The sequence below is a fragment of the Numenius arquata genome, chromosome 2, assembly GCF_964106895.1.
Source record: "Numenius arquata chromosome 2, bNumArq3.hap1.1, whole genome shotgun sequence".
Lineage (NCBI taxonomy): Eukaryota > Metazoa > Chordata > Aves > Charadriiformes > Scolopacidae > Numenius > Numenius arquata.
The window spans coordinates 48,732,808-48,753,044 of NC_133577.1; the positions used below are offsets into that span (position 1 = coordinate 48,732,808).

Here is a 20,237-nt window from a genome sequence, read left to right on the forward strand (position 1 = left end):
CCTAGACACAAGAATAAGAGCTGAGCATCATCAGGGACCTAACATATGCTCTAGACCCTCTTGCAGCCTTAACAGATGAGGAATAAAACAACAGTCAGATAAAAAGCACACCCTTTACAGCACTTGTTCTCTAGCATTTTCGTTATGGTGTCCATTCTGAATTAGATCAGAGACTGAAAAAGAGTCTGGTTTATTTTGTGGATTCTTTGGGAAGTTTTGTTTTTATTCTGGGATGGGGAAGGAGAGGAACATTTACAAAAAAAACCTGGCAAGAAGTGGCAACACCCACTTTTCCTTTGTTATTTTGGCCCCCATTGCTGATATTTTTGGATTTTCATTCTGGAAAAAGGAGAAAGATGAGGAATTGTCTGAAAGAGTGTTTGCTGGGCTGCTTGCCCTCAGAAAATTGGAAAATTGCCCAGGCTGAAGAAAGAAAGGATTCTATAAACTCAGATCTGACTTGTGTTTAACAGAACAACATTTACAGAGAATAAATATTTGCAGTGTCTTGACCTAAGAGACTTTGTTATCTTGTATGGTGTTGAAGAAAGAAATGACCAGTGGAAAAAACACAGAAATTGCCAAACTGAACCAGCAGTAGTCCACCCAGTCCTCCTGTCTGATGACATCTTGAACTACGTATTTCATAAGAAGGTGCAGGAAGAAAGCCTGCAGTAGGCAGTGATGGCAAGTTTATTCTTAGTCTTTGTTAACCTTTATCTTAAGCCATAAAATACACGGGCTTATATCCTTCTCAACGTTACTCGTTCATTAGTAGGCTGATCTTGTCTTCTATATAAACAGACCTAATCCCTTTGCTCTATCAGCAATCTTTAAAGCCCTCTTCACTGTTGCCAAGTAGCCAAATCCATAAAGGAAAAGGACTGACAGTAGCCAGACAACTTGCCCATTCGAGCAACAAAGGTATAAATCCCACCCTCTGTTTCACTCAGGTAGTCAATTGGAAGCAAGATGATTAAAAGTCTGTAACTTTCTTAATGGCAAATGACCAGTGATTCTCACCACCATCCTCCACCCTCTCCTGGAATCTTTAAAATAAAATTAAAGTCTAAACTCTGGATTTTGTTCTAAGGAAAAGTTCCCGTTTTATGGAATATCTTCCCAGAAAGCACTGTTAACAGCGAACAACACCTCAGATTGTGTAAAGCAACTGCAAGGCTATAGGGAACACAGTATTGAAGAGGAATAAAGTAGCAAGAGGAAAATTAGATCTTACATCTGGGATTTGTTCAGAGTTATTATAGGGCAAGGGATGCTCTCAAGAAGCTGTCTCTCCAAGCCAGGCAGATCTTGTTGAGCTCACCAGCCCTCCAAGGTGCCAACTACTAAGATTTAATCAGCCTTTAACTGTTGGAGGAAGTTCGCAAGAGCAGGATGGGAACTGGGGAAAGGAAGGACAGAGCCACATTAATAGGCATTGCTAGCATGACCTTCAAAGAACAGCTGGGAGCTACCAGTAGAACCAATATGAACAATCATGTATAAAGATCAAGTCTGCAATGACTCCTTGATAAAAGTTATTTGTGATCTTATTCAGCCTACTTTGCTTAATGCCATGGGGGATGTAAAGAAAAGGAAAGAAAGACACCAACTGGTGAAGTCTGGTCTAACAAAACAAAAATATGTATTCCTGGTGTCTGCATTATTTAAAGTATAATTTATTCATCACCACCACAGACTATAAAGTGTCTGAGCAACTTCTAGAGCACAGAGAAGTTTTTTTTTTTTCATCCAAAATATGAAGAGTGTAAGAAACACAACTGGCAACCACTATTTTATACAATAACAATGCAATACTATGATTCACTTGCATTAAGTCTGACTAAATATGTCATTACCTTTAAATAGAAAATGCAGCTAATAATTTCAAAACTAAGATTAGAAAGATATATGATGTGAATCCTATGCGATTTACTCCTAATTTGAATATATTATGCTGTCTTTCAAATGTTTTTGTAGGTGCTTATCAGCTTTGCTTTTTTCTTTTTCACTCACGTTTGCGTTATTTTTTTTTTTTTGCTTACCAAGATAGTAACATCTGCTTACAGAAACACATTTCTAGAATTTTATATAAGAAAAAGGACTATATTACTACACTACTACAGTAACCGTGCTGTTATGAAAAGTAGATGCCATTGTAGCTGAAGAAAATCAAACGGCAGAGAAGACGACAATGAAATCTGTGGGAGCAAATATGCAAATAAACCCTTTATAATGAAAGGAAGTAGTACTAAAAGTCTTCTAAAAATGTCAGCTAGGGGAACTCAATAAAGGTCAAGACACTTTGAAAAGGAGAAGTTAATCAAAGATTTTCTGTATTTACTGTCTTCTGTTCCATAATTCAGTACAATGTACTCTAGGTTACTTTAAAGCTAAAAAGTGACCTTTCTTGCCAACATTCACTGTTCATTACCCTGGAATTCCCAGGTTTTGAGACTTTTGGCTTGAAGAAGCCTACCAAAGCTGTTGATGTGTAAACTCTAAATCTACACTCTGTAGGATGTACAGTGATGTTAGTCTCCAAAACTACTACTTAGATGATAGAACATCACCAACATGACTACTTTTCACTGTTCTTGCATAAACCAAAATAAACAACAGGTGGGGAATGACCCCAGAACTCACTTCGTATATTTTAAACAGCCTTTTATGTTACCGTTCCCACCACTAGAAAGTGAAAATAGGTGGGTCAAATATTTTTGTGCCAATAAAAATGTTTCATCTGACAACAAAATGTGTGTCAAGAAGGCCAATTAAAATGTACAGGCATGTTTTGAAGTCATTGAATTTAGAACTACTCCAAACTTGTGAAAATAAACAAGCATTTCAAAATGGAAGCATTTTCATTACAAAAGCGACAAGCAGATTTCCATCACCTAAAGGAAAGTCACTTTTTAGTCCTTTTTTTTTTTTTTTAAAACTGTCACTCTCAAAATGAAAGCAAAAATCAAGAATGAGAGAAATTGTTTTGATACTATGCATGCTCTTGAAACCTCTTATTTTTTTGTGGCTTAACAACCACATTTTCCTGTGTTTAAAGTGCTTCTCCCCCTTCTATAATAGCACAAGACCATTACGCAAGAGGAGAAACAGCCTATAGCAAAGTACAAAGCAAGTGCTTCTGTCCTTCCTCCATCAGGAAAGAAAATTATTTTCCTATGGTGGCTCTGTTACAATGTACATTTAAATTCCTCTAACAGCAACTAAAACTACTGCTTCAGTTCCCAATTCGCACACTTCTTAAGACTTAAAAGAAGAAAGGAACCTTTTTTCCCAAATACCACTCCTTATTCTGCAACTTAAAGCATTTACCTCCTCTGAAGCTGATGAGACCTTTAAAGGAATAAGTAAGGTATCTTTTATTTTAAGGTGAATCATCTTCACCCACAAATGATCTACAGGTGATCTCAAACCAATAAAGATCATATGACATTTGCACAACAGAATCACCTAGAATGGCTGAGGTTGGAAGAGACCTCTGGAGGTCATCTGGTCACAGAATCACAGAATGATACAGGGTTGGAAGGGACCTCTGGAGATCATCTAGTCCAATCCCCTGCCAGAGCAGGGCCACCTACAGACAGGTCCCCAAGATCATGCTTAGTCAGCTTACTAATCTCACTGTGGGAGACTCCATAACCTCCTTGGGCAACCTGTGCCCATGTTCACTGACCCTCCCAGTAACAAAAAGTGTTTTCTGATGTCCAGGAGGAATCCCCTATGTTTCAGTTTATGTCCATTGCCTCTGGTCCTGTCACTAGACACCACCAAGGAGAGCCTGGCTCTGTTCTCTTTGAACCCTCCCTTCAGGTATTTACATATATTGATAAGATGCCCCCTACCTGAGCTGTCCTAGCTCTCAGCCTTTCCTCATATGTCAAGTGCTCCTGTCCATTCATCATCCTTGTGGTCCTTCACTGAACTCTCTCCTTTTACGTCTAGTGTGTGTTTGTGCAGGGTCTCAACCCTACAAATTTCCGGAGGCATCCAGAGTACCCTTATTAGCTGGATAGTTCAGCCCCTCAGTGTCCCTTTAGCTGCTGCACAGGGTTTCTACAAGAAGAAGAGAGCGAGCTCATGGCCCTCCAAATTCAGCACGAGGGGGTTTCCGTCTTTAACCACTAGAATTACTCCTTTGGTCCTGGTTCTAACTCAAACCAGGTCAACTTTTAAGAAACTCTGAATTAAGCCAATGCTTCTGGAAGTACCTCCCTGCTAGCTGCAAAATGAAGAGACTATACAGTCACTTAAAAATTCATCAGTCCTCAGCTCCAGTTCAAACTTCATGAAGCAAATAGTTTAGCTTATAATGTTGTTTTTGCAACATTGTAAGGCTGAGATAAAAACTAACAGAGATTAAAAGACAAAATATGAAGATCAAAATCATAAAGATGACATTTTCATACCAACCATCGCCAAAAATAAATGAGAGGAGGGAAACAAGTGAAACTGATTCCAGTTTCAAAGCTTGTATATAAGGTCTCAGCAGTGTGTGTCATGGTATGGCCTCTGGAAATTTAAATATACTCTGGGAAAAGGTAAATATATTCCAAAATAAAACAAAAAAACTCTCTCCACATTTTGGTAAGAGGACCCAATACCAAATGTCTAGGTAGATTAGAAGACATGAGCAACAACTGGAAGATCCTTTTCACTTATTTATATTAAGCCAGTACTTTTTCACAGTGCTTTCCAGAGCAACTTACAGTATTCTGCAGCATGCAAAAAGGATATAATTGACAAACAGTATAAGAAGCTAAGCATTTCTTAGGATGTCAGAATTTTTAATAACTACCATTGTGGTGAAGAAGAGATTAATGGTGACATAGCAAGAAATAAAGTAGAGAAAGTCATTCTAGTAAACTCAGCATAAATGTCCTGGCATTGCTTCAGGCTTCAGCTGGGCAGCTTCTACAGACACAGCTTATCTTCAAACCACATAACACAAAGACACTCACATCAATCACTTTCTGCATCTCAAAATGTTGATAAACTGGAAACTGAAGGGGTTTGGCAATGGAAAAGCACCTACAGTATTGTAATGAACAGAACACAGAAGAACTTGCAAAACTAGCTTTGCACAAGATTGCTTTTATAGGATTCTCCATCCAACAAAAACAATTAAGGTGGATAGATAAATAGCTTATGACTTACACCGGTGAGATTTTAGGCATTTCATGGGAAATAAGAAATTTAAAGTCATCTAAAACCTCTAACAGCATAATCATAAGCCTTTTTTACTGGTAACAGATTCCAAGCTTTGACTGCATTAGTCACTAAGGAAAAATGTAATAATTTCCTGATATTTCACTGAAATTCTTAGACTATACTACAACAAAAATAAATGATAATCCATTTTAGAAGGAATATCAGCAAAGGATTCTCCTCCAATTGTTCAGGAACGCTGGGGATTTAAAATATTTCAAAATGGCTGGCTGCAGTTCAACACAACATGGCTAATGGGGCTCATTTATCAATTGTCCCATAACACTTAATGTAGACAAATCATAGCTCTTTGTAAGTTTCCATCTCTAGCTTCTATGCTGTCAGATAAAGATATTGAACATATAGATGGAAAATTACATCAAGATATATCATAACTGACCCTTTTAAACTGAAAGTAGGTTTTTCTATGCATTACAAACCAGCTTAACTCTGCTGCAAGATGCCCCATTAAAGAACATCCACAATCTGTAATTTTGGTAAAGTTGTTATACATTTTGATAATATAATTTAGTCACTTTCTATTACGCAGGACAGATAACAGAAATATACTCTGTAGCAGTAATTGTTTCCCTCCCCAAAAAGATCTTACTTTAAAAGTACATTGAAGAGTATTCTCTCTCACTGGCACAGAATTCAGGACATTTACTGTAATTTGTAATCAGATATATCCATAAAGATAATTACCGTGTCCTCAATCAACAGCTGAAGCAGTGATTTAAATGACCATGAACTAAACTAGGATAAAACTAAAACTGCAAGGTTCACACCTCATTCAAAATGCATCTCTCCCAAGTTATCCACCTGTAAAGATGCCTGCCAGTTCATCAAATAAGCTTTGTCTCATTCTAAACACCACAAAAGGCTAAGATATATTTAAATCAAATAAATTCAAGTACATTTTTAGGCTTAACTTCACTGTGAAAGCCAACACAGATTGGGCAAACCTGTCTATCACCAATTAGACAGTATAAGTCAAGCAATGCACAGTGGTTCAGCATTAATTTCTCAGAAGGCATCCTGATCAACATCCTTCATCCTGATTACAGAAGCATCAGACTGAAATTGAAAAAAGCAGTCCTAGATGGCTAATACAATCTTCACAAGAGTTACTATAAAGAAAATTTCAAAATCATATAATCATAGAATGGTTAGAGTTGGAAAGGACCTTAAAGATCATGGAGTTCCAACCCCACTGCCATGGGCAGGGACACCTCCCACTAGACCAGGTTGCTCAAAGCCCCATCCAGCCTGGCCTTGAACACCTCCAGGGATGGGGCAGCCACAGCTTCTCTGGGCAGCCTGTTCCAGTGTCTCGCCACCCTCACAGGAAGAATTTCTTCCTAGCATCCACTGTGAATCGACAGATTAGAACAGGCTATTTTCCTCTTACTTCTCCTTGAGACAATAACCATATTCTCAATCACACGTACTTAAATACACAGAGAACTATTTCACTCTGTACAAAAGCAAGATTTAAGTGAGAGGCATAAAAAAGCATCTGTATAATTCACTCAAACTGCAGAATCATTTATGAGTGTTAACTGCTTTGTAGAAATAACTTCGAATACTAACAGTTGGTTTTTTTCCTAGCCCTGCCATGATTAGTGGTCTTGATACTATTCAGGAACTCAGTCTAGTTACTTCTCTTTAGAGCCAGCATTGATCTCAGATATCTATCATTTTTGCATACGATAAAACAGATTGCCAGTAAAGCATAGTCTCAGACTACAGATGAAGTGATGCTGTGGAAGTTAAACAGGCTAAGAGAGTTGAGGTTGTTCAACCTAGAGAGGAGAAGGCTCCAGGGAGAACTTATAGCAGCCTTCCAGTACCTAAAGAGGGCTACAGGAGAGATGGGGAGGGACTCTTGATCAAGGAGTGGAGCCATAGGACAAGGGAGAACAGTTTTAAACTGAAAGAGGGGAGATTTAGATTAGATCTCGGGAAGAAATTCTTTCCTGTGAGGGTGGTGAGACACTGGAACAGGTTGCCCAGAGAAGCTGTGGATGCCCCATCCCTGGAAGCTTTCAGGACCAGCCTGGATGGGGCTTTGAACAACCTGGTCTAGTGGGAAATGTCCCTGCCCATGGCAGGGGGGTTGGAACTGGATGATCTCTAAGGACCCTTCCAACCCAAACCATTCTATGATTCTAAATCTGAACTTAAAACAGCTAGTCTCAGCCTGACAAGCATTTAGGTCAGATATAGCACCATCAGAACTGAAATGAGGGAGAACATTACCTTTGGTAAGGGGTCATCCACAGCATAATTGTAATTTGCTACATTTGCAGCTAAAAGATATGGGGCGTTCAGCACCACCCAGCACACTGTTAGTGAACTGTCACATTCATATTACAGTCAAAAAACATCTGGGATACTGAAGTTGCACAATCAAACATACAGAAATTATAAACTACCAGAATTAAGGCTGTTCCTTCCTGGCTGGTTTATTTGTTTTTTCAAACAGGAACCCTGCCTCGTCCAATGTACATGCTTTGACAGGAGGGTTAACAGGGAGAAATTATTTGTATTTCTTTTTCCCCTTTTCATCGTATAGTGCTAAAGTTAGCCTAAGCTCTTAAAATCCTAGGATAAAATCCCCTTCCCCCTCCTTTTTTTTTTTTTCTTCTCTCTGTGTTATCCTTATACTACTATGTGAAAGTGTTATATGTCAGTAATTTATTCGCACAACAGAATGTACTTATATATTTATAACTCAAGATCCACAGCACAAAGTGTAAGAATTGTGTCTGCCTTATCTGGAATATTTCCAGACTAACTTTTTTCAGAATATTCGTCACTGCATAGTACCTCACAAGCACAATTCACAGTTGCTATTGGCTTCAGTTGCAGCTGCAAAAGCTTTGCATTCTTTATTTTGTAGGTGTCCAACGTGAAACTTTACTATTCAATATAAGGATCTCAATTAGTTATTGTTAATAACATTACGCATCTTGCTTATCAAGCAAGAAGCAAAATCAAATTCTTCAGAGCAGCATTTAACGAAAGAAACCTTCAGATGATTGTCATCTTCAATCCTTTATTCAGTTCAATATACACCACCAAGCACATGCAACAAGTACAATGGGTTCTATAGACCCCATTCCTTAAATCTTTAAGGCATCCCTAAAATACAAGCCATCCTGTGAGGTTTTCTTAAGGGGAAAAAGAGTAATGTCCTAATAAAATTACAAAACATCACTTCAAATGTGGTGATGCGGGTTACTTTAAGAAATTTCGCCCGTATCATTTGCTACTTATGCTTCTATTGGTATTTTAACAAAATCTAAGATCTGAAGAGAATTTTGGGGAAGAGCAGCTGCTCATCTCTAACAGCCAGAATGTAACTTGAGAATTGTAATTTTAATATTTTCAAGGAACAAAAGAAAGCACACTGATCTTCATGAATTTCCAGAAAATAATTATAATGAAAAGGTAGGATATCTTAAAAAGAGGAAGCCCTACCATTCCCATGTTCAATATTAATGCTTTTCTAAAATCAAAACCACAACATTTAAGTAGGTCACAAAACCATGAAATCTAAACATCCCTTTTGACCTCTTTAACCAAATAAAAAAAAAAAATATTGGAGTGTTATCTAGAAAGGTAACAGATATAAGTGTTTCTGTATTTGCTGCATTACAGGATAGATCTGATAGCATCAAGAGATAAATGGGGAAGAGAGTAAAGTGGTAATTAAAGCAAAAGCTTATGTTTCAAACCATTACAGTAAATCTGCATATTGAGTGTACAACTCCTTAAAGCCAGCAGGCTAGACTGGATTAAAGAAAGAGTAAATCCTATCACATTTAATGTTTCACATGCCTGATTCAGGTTCCCTTTTATGCACACTTCTCTATTTTCCTCTACAAAAGCAAAATAATGCCTTCTAGTGCTATTAATTGCTCATAAAAGAACCAATTTTCAAATAAAAACATCAATATGAAAATCCTAAAACGTAACCTATTTTCTTTTTGACATAAATTCTTCTTCCATCAAGAAGAATCAATGAAAGCAAGCTTAGAGAATTTGAAGGTAATAAAGTATAATGACTCCAAGCCTTTTTTCTTTTTTTTTTTTTTCCACTACTTACATTGTAGTCAGAAAATTTCTATATTCTGCACTAGGGAACAACTTACCTAAGCCAACTTCCTTCTGAAAAAATAAATTGGTGGCTTTTAATAATGGTTACGTTTAGAAGAGGCTTATATAGAACTTCCCTAATCTTCTTCCAGAGCAAAAACAGTTAAAATGTTTTAATTAATCCACTTTTCCCTGACAAATATTTCCTTTACAATGTTTTTAATATAACTCAACATTGGCTGCATCTTTCTTGACAGCTGGTATTTCCTTAACAGAGAATGTCTCAAATGGCTTATGTATAACATTCTTTCTAAAATTCATTTCCTTTTAGTGTAAGAAGTTAATACACCAGGAAAAAAAAAAAAAAAAGGCAGGAATGTTTCATGCCATGTGGGATATAACAGTTCTAGAGTTTTGTTTTAAATTAGCCCAATAATGTTTTTGTAGAAATAGTATTAACATGGCTGTGGCTTAACATTTGGAAAAAGGAAAAATACTTCCCACAACTTTGCTTCTCTCCAGATCTTATTCTAACCCGAACTTCACTTTTATGTTCTAGCTCTTCAGTACATGCATGGTGGAAATCTGACAGCTCTTACTAAGCTTCATCTTAAGGGAAAGATGTTAAGAGGAAAACAATCATCTAATTAAGAAACGAGAGACTGATGGTTCTATATGGAATAGCTCCCCAACCAGAAATCAAAGTTCTTGATAAATTCACTCGAAATACTAAAATCGTTCAAGACACTGAAATTGGAATAAAAGCACACCATAACCTTTCCCAAGGGAAGGACAGACATTGAGGTCTCATAGAAGAAGATGCAACTCCTAAAGGTGGGCCACTCCTCCATACTAACACCAAATCCCAAGTTCTTAAAAGCTGTTACACTTGGACCAGCTGTGTGCAGAAGAACTAAGGTCCCACATGCAAAAATCCCAGGAACTGATATCTTTATGGGATATTGAGGCCAAACAAAGGCATTTGCTGTAAAGTCTACACCATATTCCCTGTAACGGTTGTGAACACTTACCTAAGTGACCAGAGAGCTACAGCAGTAACAGCAATTTTCAAGTGATTAAGAAATACCTGCTGATAATTTCTCTTTCCTCTTGCCATCCTATAAGCCTTCATTAACATACTGCTTTTCTACCAGATCAGATAGAAAGTTTTCAGCACTGCTGAAAACTTTCTTTCTACAATATTCTGCAGCCTGTGGAACCCAACGTACAACAATATTTTGCAACTACTCTTTTCCATTTTGGGCGTATCTCCTAGCCAATATGTCATCTTGTGATATTCCTAGTAAACATTATCATCTGTGTTAATACTGTACATATAGAATATGTACAGAAATCCAAAGCTACCAGACGGCTTCCCTAAATTGTAAGGTTTGCTTATTTTATGTTTATGAATAAATGACAAGTTTCTAAACTTCAGCAAAAGCCTGTCCTAAATATGCTTTTTTCAGCTAATTCTGTATTTCAAGATGCACTGAGAGATGATGGAGACAGGAAATGTAATATTTTTCTTTCTAACAAGCAAACTCATGTTAGCATTCTGCTCGCAGCAATACCTTTTGTTCTGAAAGCAAGCTTAATTCTGCATGCCCAGTGTTCACGAAGCAAACCTATGGACAAGATACACAATGTTAGTTTGTTTAACAGATTTTTATGGATGCCTTACATAAAGTTAAATAGAAAAAAACGCCGTATTTACCACCTCTGTTTGCCACTGTCTACATATAAATCAAACAAGACTCTGAACACACCTGGGGCTGCTGGCAATGCTGGAATAACTTAAAGCTTCCCTTAAGAAAAGGGCAGTAAGTATTTCCTGTGGCCTGGCCTCTTCAGGAGCATAATGCTGCTGGGGCAGGATGATGGTTTGCCAAGCTGCGAAGGCAGAGAGAGAAGGTGGACCATAAGTAAACAAAGCTTACTAAATCATCTAAACTTTTCATACGGTTCTTCTATTAATTCAAAATTCAAAATCATCAATTTCAAAATTCAGTGCTGGAGTCCTCAACACAGATAGGACACGGACCTGTTGGAACAGGTCCAGCAGAGGGCCACAAAGATGCTCAGCAGGCTGGAGCACCTCTCCTATGAGGACAGGCTGAGGGAGTTGGGGTTGTTCAGCCTGGAGAAGAGAAGGCTCTGGGGAGACCTTAAAGTCCCTTCCAGCCCATAACAGGGCGCTACAGGAGAGATGGGGAGGGACTCTTGATCAGGGAGTGGAGCTATAGGGCGAGGGGGAATGGTTTTAAACTGAGAGAGGTGAGATTTAGATCAGATCTGAGGAAGAAATTATTTCCTGTGAGGGTGGTGAGGCACTGGAACAGGTTGCCCAGAGAAGCTGTGGATGCCCCATCCCTGGAGGTGTTCAAGACCAGGCTGGATGGGGCTTTGAGCAACCTGGTCTAGTGGGAGGTGTCCCTGCCCATGGCAGGGGGGTTGGAACTCCATGATCTTTAAGGTCCCTTCCAACTCTAACCATTCTGTGATTCTATGATTCTATAAAATAACTGCTATTAGTGTATTTTAAAAGACACTCTGCTGCATAAAGGTGCTGCATATCTTGTCATATTATTCTTCAATTGACTGGTCTACCACAATTACTTTAACAAAAAAACCCATAATTTTAGCTATTTTCCCTTTAGACAAAAGCTAATACATATTCCTGTGTTATCAACCATCATTTTAGCCATATCTCTATCGTGACCACTCAAGCCACATTTGCTTCTGCCTATATTTAATTTCCACACTACCAAAACTACAGAGCCTTTGTCTCAATTTTACAGATCAGTCATCTCTCAAGGTCCTTTATACCTGCTGTAATAAGAACACCCACAAAAATATAGCTGTTTAACCCTTGACATCATTGCAGGCATTTGTCATTCAAAAACTGTTAAGCTGGCAGACAAGATAAACACACACTCTTTTATTCATTGTCAAAATCTATATGAGATGTGTTATTCAGTTAAAGCATTGCCTTAAAGTGGGATATTTTTATTGCTTAGTGGATCTGACACTGTTCAACATCTCACCTTGTATCCAACAGAGGTGCAAAACCAAATGCTTCTCAATATTTAGGAAAGAGAGCAATATTCTTTTTTCAGAGTAGGACTGAGATACGGTAAGTACAATGCCTACCTTTATTACAACGGAAGATAAAAAAAACTTTCTGCAAAGAAAGTTCTACTAAAGGTGACTACTCTAAGTAAATTTTGGAAATTGATATCTAAAGATACAATCATTTATGAAAAAATAATGAAGTATCCATTCTGTAACGAACAGTAGACTCATGCAAGCACTGGAAATAGTGGATAACTGTCAGGTTTTTATTTAAAACTTGGTATTCGAGAGAAAATTTAAACCTGATGTTCCTAATGAAAGAACGCACTTCTCTGAGCAAAGCCATAATTTTGGGAGACACACCCTTTGTCACTTTCAATGGTTAGAAATAGATGAGTCTGCAAAACATTTCTTGTAAATCAGATTGACACACAAGTATTTTTCTAAGGAAACCCTAGTGCAAAATCTGTCCATCTCATGGAGGCAGCACAAAATGCAGTAAGCACAATCCTTTTCTAAAACAGGCTATCCCTAAAGTTTAGAAAGATCAAATATACCCAGAACGTTTCTTTACATTCTGGAAGATGATTAAAATCACAGTAACAAACATGATCTTGATAGCAAATGGAGTTGATTAGCTGAACAGGAGCATGATTACTGTAAGAGTAAGTATTAAAAACTAGAAGGATCTAGTCCTTCTAGTATCTGAATTATAAAATAAAGCATTTGAAAAACTAAGTCAGATTTCTCACAGTTCTGTGCCCAAACCAGGACAGTATTTCTTCCCTACCTCGTTTTCACTAAAGGAACAGTATGTCAAAGCTCAGCTCAGCTCTCATAAAAACATACTGCATTCCATAGAACAGAAATCCACACAACTCTTCTCCCTCTTAGGACATTTGTCCTCATGTTTCTCTGTGAAAGCATCTCACCTTACGTATGATCAGGAGAAACAGTCTATCTGAAGGGGAAGTCTGCTGACAGATTGACTCCCTCAATCTCCAAACACTTTGCCAACTGGAAACCTTGCTGAGTAGAGCAAAGATCTTTTATTCTGCATTTGGGTAAAAAGAAGGATAGAAGATTGGTAACAGTTTTGGGGGTCTTTTTGCCTTTTTTTTGTTGTTGTTGTTGTTGTTGTTGTTTTTTTTAATACTTTTCTAGAAACTGAAACTTCCAGATGTTAAGCAGTAATTCAGGGAGTTGTAATAGCCACCTGAGAGATTCAATTCAGATTTGTTTCCACTTCTATTTCAGAATACATACGATGTCGAGTATCCTCTACACAAAGCTTAACACTCGCTGTACATCTATTTACAATTTCACCTTACTGACCAAAAATGGTAACTATATCCTGCCTAAAGAAGTACAAGGTGACCAATGAAAACTTGAGTAATCTCCAACACAACGCTTGAGTGGAAGTCTGGAAGAAAAGCAAGCATTTCACTCTCTTTTGATGTCGTAACTTGCTTGATGACTGGAATTTAGAGTTTCTTTCTCAAGAGCTACCTTTCAAATTTCAGAAACACAGCGTGAAGCGCTTTCAGTGTTACTTATTACAAAGAGACTACTAGTATAAAGTCATATTTTAGCCAGGCTATAAACATTTTTTGCAAATAAATTGTAAAAACACTTCAAAAGCATTAATCAGCTTAAAAACATTCATTTCTGCATACATTTTTCTACATAAGTTAAATCACATTAGGAGAACATACTTTTTAAAATATGGGTTGAGCTAATTTTAAACATGGTTGGAAAAGTTTGGCCTACACTGATTAAAATCTATATTTAAATGAAAGGAAAATTTAACCACAGAAACTGTGCTCATTTTAGAAAAACAAGGATATCACTGCCAAAGTGCTGTCCTAAGTTTAGATTGCTGTCTGACTAAAACATTATAATTACGAGAAACTAAAATGGATTTCTAAACGTTTCAAGATGAAACAGCCATTGGGTAATTTGCAAGATATGCAATTATCTTCCGAATTCAAACACATAATGCTAATACATGATCTGAACAAATGCAGGCTGTAGATCGTTCCTTGTGTGGAGATTGGGAAAAATCGATGTTAAAAATCAATACCAACACTAGGTAAGAGTAACCATAATGAAACCTAAGAGCAAAATTACCAAGCAATGTGGAATTACTTAGACATAAAGAATTTTCTTTAAGAAAAAAAAATGTTTTGAATCTTTTATCTACTGCTTCTGTCTCTCCAAGAGCTGACCAAGCTGAACAGAGGATTCTCAGCACTTTTATCGCTGTTAAAACTGTGTAAGTGGCCACAGGAGGCATTTCACATGAGCTTTCACATATAGCAAGACAGTAATTTTTACATTCAAACACCACAGAGGGTCTTCTTAATAGAGTTGACAGGTCATACAGCGTATTTTCTGTTACTTCACAATTAACATTTGTATTTGTGTGGAATCATCATACTGCTCATGCAAAAGTTAAAAGAGTAAAAAAAAAAATAAATACTCACACACTAGCCCCACTTCTGTATGTTTGTTCCATGTATAACCATAATAAATTCCAGTTACTTTGAAGAGTAAGTTAAATCTTGATCTGCAACAACCATTACCAGTTTGATACAACTAACAGGATTTCAGGAAATCAAAGTAACTCCATTCCTATTTAAAAATCAGGATTGTGCGTAGTTGTCAGTACCTACATTGCCTGCTGTTGTTTGTCTTTGATTTAGCAAGAGAAATGCATGGCTTGGTTGTGTTTTATTTATTGTTCTCCTGGAAAAGCCTGGAGTTTTGGTTATCTTTTGACTCTTCCGACTACAACCAGCTCCGTCATTTCAACGATCTGGTGGAGTACAAAACAAATCTGTCATTCATATATTGAAGCACCCAGGAAATGTGAGCGTATCTGGGGACATGGTAGTTTATAGGAACACTTCCACAATTCAAATGTTAATTTTATAACAGACCAGATCATTTTCAAGAAAAATTAATTCTCTTCCTACAAGCAATGCATGGTGAGCCACGTAACTGCTTCATATAGACTCATCAGGCAGTCTGTTCATTTAGCCTTCATGGCACCTCTGAAGCTGCCATCAAAAGAGAAGTGCAAATAGATACAGATTTCATTCAACCATAAAATATGATTAGATATTAGGAAAATCAGGTATTAGGAAGAAATTCTTTCCTGTGAGGGTGGTGAGGCACTGGAACAGGTTGACCAGAGAAGCTGTGGCTGCCCCATCCCTGGAGGTGTTCAAGACCAGGCTGGATGGGGCTTTGGGCAATCTGATCTAGTGGGAGATGTCTCTGCCCATGGCAGGGGGTTGGAACTCAGTGATCTTCAAGGTCCCTTCCAACTCAAATACCATTCTATGATTCTATACGCTGGATGCCTTAAAAACAACAAAACCATCAAAAGCTCAATGAGAAGGAACTTGATACTAAGCAATACCTTTCAGAACCACTGGAATGAAAGCAATACCTGCTCCCTTAATACCTAAAATAACATCAATAGCATGTGTTATACCAAAGGATGCCCCCCCCCCCCCCAAAAAACCCTCAAGAGTCACGGGAGTTTTAACATCACAGATGCAGTGTCTTGGAAAGGCATGTTTAAAAGCAGCGAGATGAAAGAAATAGTTTTGTTTCAAGGAGTCCCCGGGAGGGGGGAGGGGAAGGGGCAGAGAAACAAACACAAAAAAACCACAAAAATATAAGCCTCATTCAAGATTAAAGGCAAATTCATTTTCTCAAACTCATGAAAGGACAGTGGGTGAACCCAGCGCTGCAATTAATTTTGTATTGACGAGTAAAGACTCCCTCAGTTTTAAACCTCTAAGCATGTAAGAAACCCTAATACAAACATGAAATTAAGTAAATTAAGTTTATTATAGCAAAACAAGTTCACAAGCAAACTAGTTCAGCTAAGAGAAAAAGATTAGGAAAAAGAAGAGATATTTTGTCTCCATTTCAAGAGGCCTGCTAACATTGCTCTCTCGCATCTCACTGTGCCCAGCAGCAGCAACAGTGGACCTTATAACACAGAATGGTCTTTCAGGGGCAATTTACTTTTTGGCCAGGTTAACAAAAAGTCACATAAAACCAAACTGCGAGCCTTTACACTCAGTGGGGACCTGTTTCAAAAAGTTAACTCTCCAAAGGTTCCATTTTCCCCTCTCTAAGTGCTGACCAAACAACACAAGTAGACAAGCCAGCTCTCCTCAGTCTGTAGCTAATAAAACTTTAAAGCAGATTATGGAACTCAGTACCAGATACCGAACATGAGGATCCTTCTCTGTGTGTTCTCAGCACCACAACCTGAAGAAACAAGGGAGCAAGGAAGGGACAACCTTAAACAAGCCTGTAAGTGGAGAACAGGAGAATAAAATTAGGAAAAAAAAGAAAGACAGAGGAAAACAAAGGTTGTTTATACCTGACGACTAGGTACGAGGAAAGCATAAACTGAGACAGAGACTCTGCATGTCCCAAGAAGCTGGAATAAGCAGCCGATGAAAGGAAAAGGTGCGTTTTGGCAAAGCAGATGTAGGACAACTGAGGGGCACCAGCACACTGAAGGACAGGACAAATGACAGGAAAGGAGGGACACAAATGAGACTGTCTAAACAAAAATTAAGAGATAGAAACTCTACAGGGAGAAGTCTTGGACAGAATCAAATAGAAAGCCAGCAAAAGGACAAGAGGATTTGCACCTGAGACAGTTCAGGTGATTAAGAACCTAGCCTGGCATTATTAAAAATAGCTGCTGAAGAAGCAGAGACTGCAGATAAGATGAGACATGACAGCCTGCCACCTGAGCAACTGGAGAAAGGATTTGCTGCATCAAGTAACCCTAACACTGCTAAAACCCCAGGTGGATGTGAAGATGATGCCTCATTACACTTCCAATTTTCTTTTCAGATTGCTTTTGTGAGGAGTAGGGAACTCCATGAAAGTAAAACTCATTAGGACTGAGGAGCTGGAACATATCAGAATCAAGGTTTCTCTGGGCAACTTGAGTGTGGCTTTCACAGTAGGATACAATATTCTTTTTCTTTCAAGATTCCAGCCTCACTGAGTACACACGGCAGGCCAGCCCCTGAGGTCTAAATAAGGCTATGTAAAAGTCTTCCCTTTTTCAGCACAGAAGCTCTTTGGCAAGAAGTGAATGGAGAAAAGACTCTGGAAAGATGGGAAAGTTCCTTCACAGACTTACACTCCCTTCGCTCTTACCACATATTCCCTACACATGGCTGACTTTTCCTTTTTTGATCCAAACTCTTCAGAAGTTTTAAGTGTAGTCTTTATTTTCAGAATGACCAATTTGAGATTTGGTTTCTCGAGGTAGTTTCATATTATACTTAACCCACAGCTGGTTTACATTAGTACAGGAGGAGAAAGAGCTTTCATTTGTATCAGATCAAACACTCATTAGAATAGGTTCCATGTGACAGAAAGGCATCCCCGTAAAACTTTTAGATCAACTGTCCCTGCAACCATCCAACCACTAAATCCACTACAAAGAGAGTAGCAGTAACCCACGGCCAGTGATGGCAAAGGAGGGAGACCACACTTTTCAGCTGCAGCCCACACATCGACCAAACTATGTCTTCACGCTGTTAAACTGTACCTCGATTTGCTGAGGAGCCGGATAGCACAGCTGCCAGTGAAGGTTTACATTCAGAGTATTAGATAATACTATAAAATCTGATTACAACGTCAACCAACTCCTTTCAGATTTCTGTGTTCAATTTAAGACATACTTTGGCTTTTCTCCTTTTTTTTATCCTAGTTTCCTCATTTGTAAAGTAAGAAGGCAGCTGGGAGTGGGAAAAGACCATCTGTTAATCTCTCTGTGTTACAGCAGAAGTAGTTTGCGCTTGAGAAATATTAAAGTACTGCTGTGGTAACCACTACTGAAAAGTCCAGAGGTTCAAAAGCAAAGAGCGGGTGGTGTCTTCAAAACAAGAGACAGTGAGCATGAAGCAAATGTGATATGGCAATACTTAGCAATCAATTAGCAAAATACGCTACATACTATGTGAGCAGAGTCCACTCTGTGCACAAGCGTACGTAGTGACTCCCAGGTACTGTATCATAGCGAATACACGCAAGCACCAATGTGAAGCTGCAAGCATAGTTTAATTCTAGTATTTATTTAAGGTATGCAGCTTTCTGCTGCCACAGTTACATTCCAAACAGCCTGGTTGTGAAACGTTACATGCCTTGTTCCGATACTCACCCTTCACTTCTTACACAAGAGACCATTCAGGGCAAAGTTTAGCTTTGCCAGAGGGCAAATCTAGCCAAGACAGCACGGTACACGCCAATATCAACGGGAGAAGTGACGACAGGCACAGTAAACAGGGAAAACCACCCAGCTACAGTTGGCAAGAACTGACTAACTTCTGTGTATGTGCAAGTCATAATGAGAGGCTCTAGTTTTTCCAAAAGGAAGGATACTAAGGATGGGATTATAGCAACAAGCCTCCGTTTATTCCTCTAGATATAATAAAACCAGCAGTACTGAAACCAAGGTTTCGGGTAACGTACACGTTCCACACACTGAACGTATCCCCAGGCAAGCTTAAGCGTTCTCCTCCAGCGGCTCCTCCTCTGGCATCGCCGCGGCTCCCGGCCCTCCTACAGCGCACCGACCATGCCTGGGGAGAGACGGGAGGCGGGTCAGAGTCCGGCAGGCCGCGTCTTGGCGAGAAAAACAACCGGCAAGGCCGGACCAGCGGCGGAGACCCGGAGCGGCTGATCAGTCCTGCCGCGCAGCAGGGGTCGGCCCGCCGCCCGCCCGCCCGCCCACCTGTGCCCGCCCGCCCTCACCTGAGACGGGGCAGCGCCGCGACGGGAGGAGGCTCGGCTCGGCTCGGCTCGGCTCGGCTCGGCTCGGCTCGGCTCGGCTCCCCACTCAGGGAGCCGCCGCCCCAGGGAGCGCGACCGCGCCAGCTCCCAGCGTCGCCAGAGCCGCCGCCGCCGCCATGTTCCCGCTGCCACCGGCGACCTCTGACCCCCCAATCACTTCCGGTCACGGCTGTCAAGCCGTTGCCATGGCAACGCTGCCGGCCCCGGCCGCCCTTAAAGGGGCAGCAGCCAACTCAGGCCCCTCCGCCTCGCACCCCCACACCCACTCTTTACACACCCTCTCCTCACACGCGTGTGTGTGACAGGCCTTGAGAGCCACCAGGTGGCTGAGGGAGCTGTGGGCACCGGGGGACGGCAGGCCCCATCCCACTCAGGGGCACCCCTCTGCCCTGGGGCCCAGCCCCGCTGCCCTCGGCCTCCTCTCCCCAAAAGGTCTGGGCCACCCTGCTGGTCCTCGGCCTGGAGTTTGAGCCCCAGCTCGCTTCAAAAGTGGGTTTCAGCTGGGGCTTTTGGGGTACGCAGAGCCCTGCTGCCGCTCCCATGGGGCAGCAGGTGGGAAAGGATGGCTTGGGAAGAAAAAGCCTTCATCTCAATTTAGTTATTAGCTAAAAAGGGACAGTGATTCATCAGCCCAACAGTGCTGTACGAAGGGGAAAACCCTACTACTGTTAGCTGTTGGATTTTGTCATAAAATCGCCTGTTGAGTGTGAGGGAAGCAGAAAATTATTGTGGCACGGTTTCCACTGCCGTGAGGAGATGGTTTCTCTTAAATTTCTCTGAAACTGGCAATATTTTAAGCTTTTATTGCACCATGCTTTACTACCAGTCACTGTTGACGCGGTTAACCTTTTTATACTCTTTCCACATGTATGATTTATAAGGTAAACAAATCTGGTGAAACCCCCAGTCCAAGAAGGAAAACTCCAGGAGGTTTTAAGTAAGGTTTTATGCCTGTGTTAAACCAAAGTGAGCCCATGCCCGGCTGA

General features: G+C 39.8%; 1 protein-coding gene across 1 annotated transcript in view; it reads right to left on the reverse strand.

The window, feature by feature from the left end:
- LCLAT1 (lysocardiolipin acyltransferase 1) overlaps positions 1–19,388 on the reverse strand; it is a 119,733-nt gene extending 100,345 nt beyond the window's left edge. The window contains exons 1-2 of the mRNA XM_074168625.1: positions 19,213–19,388; positions 18,931–19,040 (exon numbers count right to left, since the gene is read on the reverse strand). The gene's annotated coding sequence lies outside the window, so the exon portion shown is untranslated. The remainder of the gene's footprint in view (positions 1–18,930; positions 19,041–19,212) is intronic.
- Positions 19,389–20,237: the final 849 nt, after the last annotated feature.